Source organism: Lissotriton helveticus, chromosome 11, assembly GCF_964261635.1.
Source record: "Lissotriton helveticus chromosome 11, aLisHel1.1, whole genome shotgun sequence".
NCBI classification, from domain to species: domain Eukaryota; kingdom Metazoa; phylum Chordata; class Amphibia; order Caudata; family Salamandridae; genus Lissotriton; species Lissotriton helveticus.
In genome coordinates this window covers 613,623,468-613,630,792 of record NC_136072.1, presented here as the reverse complement: position 1 = coordinate 613,630,792, position 7,325 = coordinate 613,623,468, and positions in this window count along the sequence as shown.

Sequence of the window (7,325 nt, the reverse complement as noted above, 5' to 3'; positions counted from 1 at the left end):
TGCCACTAAGAAACACTTTTTGTCCTTTATTACCGACACATGCATGTGAATAGGGCAGGTTCCATGTTGTTTTAATGTACCCCTTTCCCAATTTCTCGTACATGCCAGCCTGTATATATTTTTGGCAGCATTGAAACCTGAAGGTTGAAATTGGAATATTAATTATCCCGTGTATTATCCATTCACTGACAGGTCGTTCTGACATTGTCACTGGTAATCTCTCAAGTTTCTCAATGCTCAGGATTGTATAATCAGCACCCTTTTGTGCCATACTGATTTGTCTATCAGTAAGGTTAAAGATTTGGAATAGTGACGTTGTGTTGATTAAACGCCAAGGCACATAGCCTGAACGCAGATTTTGTAACGTCCAGCCAAGCTGTACAATAGAACGCAATTGTGACTGACCGTGTTGTAACAACAGTAAGTCTTGCGATAATATGTCGATTGCTGAAGACACAATGCTGTCCAAAGAAAAAATTCTGGAGGACAGAGTCATTAACCCATTGTCCACTACAGAAAGTGATTTTTCCAAATTAATACGGTCAATTTCCCGTATTCTCCCTGCTGTTTCAATTTGAGTAACCTTCCAGGCCTCGTTATATGCTGCATATACAGAGGCTGCTATGAAACGCTTTTGACGCTGTTTGCGTGGTCCCATAATGAAATCACGCAAGTCAGCACCATCAGTAAGTAAAGTTAGGTGTTGCTTAATTTCTGCCAGTGTGGAGGTTTGTAGCCATTGAAGGCATAATTTGCCCCCACTGTAGGTGGTTATTATCCCTGGGTGTTGTCTTTGAGGATATCTAGGGTCTGGCCTGGTCATTTTGAACCCCTGTGTTTTGTTCAGGAATCTGTTTTGACAGTTATTAGTATCTGTGGGCCAGATCAACCACTGTTTCCAATCAGGATGTGTTCTGTTTTGGTTTAATACATAGTTTACTTCTATCTCCTCATCTGTAGAGCTATTGCTGTTCATTGTTGGTTTTGGAATAGACGGTTTATTTAAGTCTTTGATTTTGGCTAAGCCAAGACAGGTAGTTTTTTGAACAGTGTCATTTAAAAATATAATTTGTTCTGGGATCATGCAGGCTCTAAACAAAGATTCTATACCTTGTACTTGCCAATCTTTTGTACCCCAAACACTTTTCAATTCAACATTTTTGTCCCAATAATCAAAACCAAAAGTATTCATTTTTTCAAAGAATGAGTCTGAATATATCAATTTTGTGTTTGTTATCATGGTCTTGGTCCCTGTCTTGTTTGACAATTTGAAATAAAATGTTTCAGCATTACTTATGTTAAAACCTGAAAAATATGAATATTTGTCGTAAACGGTTCTTGAGCTTCCTTTTGGAGGGGTTGCACAATGTTCCCATTGATTATAATTTAAAACATTTCTAGGTTGTGCAGATTTATGTAAAAAATGGTTACCATAGTGGTTGTAGCAATACATACTATCATAATTTGTAGAACCCTGCAAATAATCATGTTTGGTAAATTTAGCAGACATTACTAAGTCAGACATCATGTTATTAATACTTTCAAAGTCCCAATCATCAGCAAATGAGTTTGGTTTTACAAAGTCACTCAATGAGATCTTAATTTGGTGTGGATATTTCAGGATTTCAACCGGACCATAGATTTCGTAGTCAGTGTTGTCCCATGCTACCCCACCCGGTATAGGATTGGCTGTGAAGTTGACTGAAGAAAGTTCTCTTTTCTCTACGTGTGAAGATGTGTGTGGTTTGAGGATCAAGTTGATTTTCTGACTTGCTGTGTCCATTTTAGCATATTTTCCCTCAATGAAGCGTCCCAAAGTTAGTATCATGATGAGCCAAAGTATGAGGATAAATGCACCAAAACCCACCCAAAATTCAATCCATGGAGAAATCAGATATGTTTCTTTCAGTTGTTTCAAAAGTTCCTTAGCTTTATCTTTAAAGGTTTTTGTTGATGGCTGTGTCTTTGATTCACTGAAGGCTTCAGAGGAATCATCGAAGTTTATGAAGTAGCCGGATGCAGTTCTGTCAATTGTTCCAATTGTTTCAGGATTACTGTTTCTTGTATTTTCACTTGGTACTTCATTGTAGATTGGTGTGTCTCTGCTAAAAGTTTTTATTTGGGTTTTCAGAGGTCTAAGTTCCATTGCATTGCTGCATAGTCCTTGTTGTTCTTCTGTAGGCGTTTCGAATGTGATTAGCCTCTTAGTTAGGACCTCTGTATTTGTAGCAAACCTTGGTGTTCTGCTACTTATTTGGAGTCCACTTGGCCTACTATTTGTTATCGGCCACATGATTGTGGTTTTACTAGGTCGATGGATACAACTCGGTTCTCCTTTTTACCAGCAAGCGGCGGTAGTACAACTGATCTTGTCCCGTTGACAGACAAGACAGGAACTGCTTTTCTGTAAGAAGGCCCAAATTCCTTCTTTACCGCGATCTTTTCTCTGACTAGATCCCCGACTTTTGGAATCCAGACAGGTCTTGCTGGGACAGGTGGTGGTTCTTCAGTGGTTGTTGGCTGCTGTTTCAACTTTATGTTGCTCAGGTCTTTTCTTGTTTTGTTTAAGTCCTGCAAAATAGCCAAACGGTCTTTGATATGAAAGCTTTTTTTCTTTCACCACTGAAGTCTGACTATCAAGGTCAGAGATCAACATCCTAGTTCCAAATAATAATTCGTACGGACTGAATCCCTTCAGAGAATTTCTTGGCAAGTTATTTAGACTACGTTGGACACTTATTGGATGTTTGACCCACCCAGCTCCCGAACCTAATATCCTTTCCGTTATAGATTGCTTTATGCCTTGGTTTTTTCTTTACACCATCCCGTATCCCTCAGGAAGGAAGTGAGAAGATTCCCGCTGTGCTATGCTCATTTGGCCATGTTTCCCCTCAGGCTGGAGGGCTAGAGTGATAACAATGGTCAGACGTAGCATGCTCTTAGCGTATATGCCATTTAGACTCGCAAATCTCTGTATAACAGTCCAGACGTCAGCCGAGTGCTGGTGATCGACATTATAAGTGGAAACTAGCCTGTATATGTTAATCGCAAGCCTTGCTTTTTACTGGTGATTTCTTTTGGAGTGAAACGACACGGTATTACACCGTTCCTCTCACCTCTGCGATTCCTGTTGCAGTTGGGGCAGTTTTTTACATACACGGTGTGATGCAGGCTCATGCCTGGCCACCAGTACCTTGATTGTAATTCTTCCAGAGAATCTTTTAGTTTGAGGAGTCTGAGACCCTCGCCCATATGTGCGTCTGCGATTAACAAGTTTCTCCTGTCCATGTTTGGAATCACTCTATCCCCCACTCCAGGGATTCGAGCAAAAGGGACGGAGTTTGCATCGATTATGTATGTATAATTGAGTGGATAGTTGATCGGTAGCGCTGAGCAGTCGCCTTTTGATGACGTTTTCACCGCCAGCACTGTTTCACCGTCAATGTATTTTAATGTACGCTTTTTTTGAACTACGGGAGCCGATTTAGTGGCTGCCGCTGTGGCTGCTTTAGGCAATGAATTCCCTGCAACGTGAACGCCATCACGTTGATGACTCAGTGAGTGTGTCACGTGAGTCTTTGGTAGTTCTTTTTGTAAAAGAGCTATTTGTTCCCAAAGCAGTTTCTGCTTTATTGTTGCATCTGTGTCATCTTTGTAACCGTTTTGAATCCATGTCTGCAAATCCTTGTTGTATGATTTGACGCAGTAATATGAATCAGACACTATAAGTGTCGGGAATTCGCGATCCGCATTATCTAGCGCCATTTTCAATGCTATTATTTCAGTCTGTTGTTCTGAATTCGTTTCTACTGAGTGTGTTTTTGTTAATAGAGGTCTTAGTTTACCTCCGCGCCACACTTCTTTTGTAATCCCACATGTGGGGTTGTATGCTTGTTCTCCCCAAACGGGGGGTTGAGCATGTCCGTCTGTATAGATTACACAGGCGTAATGTCGTAAAGGCAGAATGTCGATTGGCAGAGGGAATGTTCTTACATATTCTAGATTTTGTAACTCTTCTAGTTCTGGATCAAAGTAGTAGTATACTTTGTCCGTTGTAATTGAATTCCCCCATTGTATCCATTCCGGATTCAATGTTGTTGTTGGTAAATTACATGGTGTTGTTAATGCCTCAAAGGCTGGTTCTGCTGTTCTGACTATGATATGTCTACCGTCAGCTTTGTCTTTTTCTCTAGCTATTGCGGTTTGAACTGCATGAACAATGTTTTCTTTAATACTGAACTTCTTTTCAGCTTCTGTGTACAAGTGTGATTTGAATGTAATTGGTACCTTTTCTCCCTCATTAGAGGTCAGGTATGTGAATCCGCATCTCCCTGGGATGACTCGAATCACAAGATTGCGTGTGTTATCACGTGTTTCTAATTTTGTTTTAATTAACATGTCTGTTTGTAAGGATCTCAAAATTTCTGTGTGTGTTTGAGTCCAATTTGTTCTTTTAAAATCTGGTTTTATCAGAGCATAAAGGGGTTTCACCCTTTCTGCGTAATTTGCAATGTAAGTTCTTCCGAAATTTAGGAAGCCTAGAATTGACTGTAGGTTTTTTAGTGTTCTAGGTGCTTGGAGTACGGCACATTTCTCTAGGAAATTGTCAGCCAGGCTTTTGCCTTCACTTGATAATTCATATCCTAAGAACAGGACTTTCAGATGGGCAATTCTGGATTTTTTAAAGTTGAATTTGTAACCTTCTGCTGCGAACCCAAGTATTATGGTGTTCACTCTCTTCAAGTGAGTATCCAAGTCATCATCTGTTAAGTATATGTCGTCGACATAAGATAATGCTTCATCATCATATATTTGTAGTAATTCTGTTACTCTCGCTGAGAATACTCCCGGGCTGTTCTTGTACCCCTGGGCTAACCGACAGAATTGTTTTTGAGTGCCATTTATTGAGAACGCAGACAAATATCTGCTCTCTGGTGCTATGTTTTGACAAAAGAATCCATTAGAGATGTCTAATGTTGTTTTGTATTTTTTGCGCACTATGTTATTCATTAGTTCAGCACTATGCGAGTTTTGTACTGCAAAAGTTTTGCAACATGAGTTAAGGTGTCGGTAATCCAAAACTAGACGATATGAATTGTCTGGTTTGGAGACCGGAAACAAAGGGTTGTTCATTTGTGAGGTGCAAGTTTCAATCACCCCCTGGTATTCTAGCTGATCTAGTATTTCTTTTACCTGTTTTTTAGCTTCTTGCTTAATTGGGTACTGTCTTTGTGCAGTAGGTTGTGATTTTAACTGGATTTTGTGAGGAGGAGAGTCCTCATCCCATCCTACGTGATTTTTATATAAAGCAGGAGCTTGAGCTACTGCCCACTTTCTAGCAAGTGTGTATTTTTTATGAATTGGGATATGATTTGAGAAGGCAGGCATAATTATTTCTTCGCCATGAGGGCAATCCCTGACAAACTCTGGTGGCCAGTCTTTTTCAGCTAGAAGGATGTCATAGCCCTTGGAGAGATTATCCCAAAATAGTCCCCTTATTTTTCTAGTCTTATCCCCCTCTATACGTAATGTTATTTCATATATTTTGTGAGGTTTGCTAACTCTGGTGTCTGCAGTTTCCACTTGAAGATATTCATTCGTGTCCACTGTCTCCAGATGATTCATCAGGACTTTGCGAGCTATGCTCACTTCTGCTGCACTGTCTAGCATTGTCTGAGCCCATTCTCCGTTTTTCAGTTGTGTCCTCAGTATTCTCGGCATTGTTAACTATTTTAATACTGGCTACCTTCTTTTTTGGAAATTGTAATTTCTTTTTTAGATGAGCAGGTTCCTTGTCTTTGGACTTGGCGTGCTCTTCTCTTTGTTCTGATCGTCCTCTTCTTTCCGATTTCTGCGAGGAAGTCTGAAAAGATTGAGAGGGACGTGTATCAATGTCTTGATATCTATCAGGCTTCTTTATATTATCCCTATTTCTAAGGTTGTATCCTTTCCCAGAGGGGTCACTTTGGGGTGACCTGTGTCTTTGGTTCAAAGATTTTTCTCTTCGCCTAGGAGACCTTCCTCTGGACTGGAATTTCTTTTCTTTAGGATTGGATTGTTTGTTTCCATCCCAGCTCTTTTTCTGTGATGTTGAATTATTATTAAAAAATATTTTTTCAGGACTTTCAATCAGTTGTGGTTTTACTGGTATTCCACCTAAACTATCTCTGCCTAGTTCCTCATAGGACTTTTCTATGATTCTGGCAATTTCAGCTGGTTGGTCTGCTATATCTGTCTCCTTTAACCTCTGGCGGATCGCCACGTTTGCTGCTTCTCCCTTGATGTTGGCTAATAATATAGCCGAGACCTGCTTGAAGTCTTTTAGTAATTTCATACCAAGAGTTAAAGCGGGTTCCGGACCATATTCGTCTTGAATTTGTTTTAGCACATCTGGTATTACCGAGATGGATGGAACACCGTGCGTTTTTGTGTAAATGGAAGCAAAGACTGTACCCCAAGTGTCACAGTCCTCCACGTGTGGTGCGATTCCCATTGGAAGACAGATAGTCAGAATCCTGTGTTTTTCTAACGGGGTGGTGTCTGGAAACACCGCCTCTATTTGAGTGATTTTTTGTGCCAACCAGAATGGTATTTGTTCCCGTTTAGCCGGTACTTTACCTAGGCAGGATTGTATGTTCTGTGGTGTAATTTTGTTTGTGTTCCCCTGGTGAGGGGTCAGCTGTGGAATTTTAATTGCTGGCTGAATTGTTGAAGTCCGCATCACATACTGGACTAATTGTCTATGTACTTTTATTAATTGTTTTAGCTGTGTTAAAAGCTCTGCTGCAGACATCCCGTCGATGTCTGGATGTGGTGTGTATCCGGCTAGGACCGGCCACGTTGCTCCTGGTCTACCTAAAGGACCGAGCCTGGTGATGTGATTGTTATGTTTTAGGGCGCCATCAAATAAGAGCAGATGCTCTTGAAATTTGAGTGGTACTTCCACCTCCTCGAAAGGAGTGTACATTTCAGGAGGTTCCTCTATTTTGTAATAGTGGAAGTACTTTGTCACAGCATTTGCTGCTGGAAAATTTATCCATGAATAGTATACCTCTGTCTGCCAATATTCGTGTGCCTCAATTACGAATATGACTGTACCACCTCTAGGTGTCAGTCCGTTTTCTATAAGCTTTAAGGTTATAGATTTCCTTTTGATGACCGGGATGAGTATTATATCCTGGTCTGCATCTTGCAGTGCAGTATCAGCTGCTGCTATTTCAGCTGCTAATCTAACTGCCTCTCTTTCATCTTCACTGTCTACCATTTTACCGACAGGAAGGTTATTTCTTTTGGTTGCAGATCAGGTTTCTTATGGAAACAAAGAT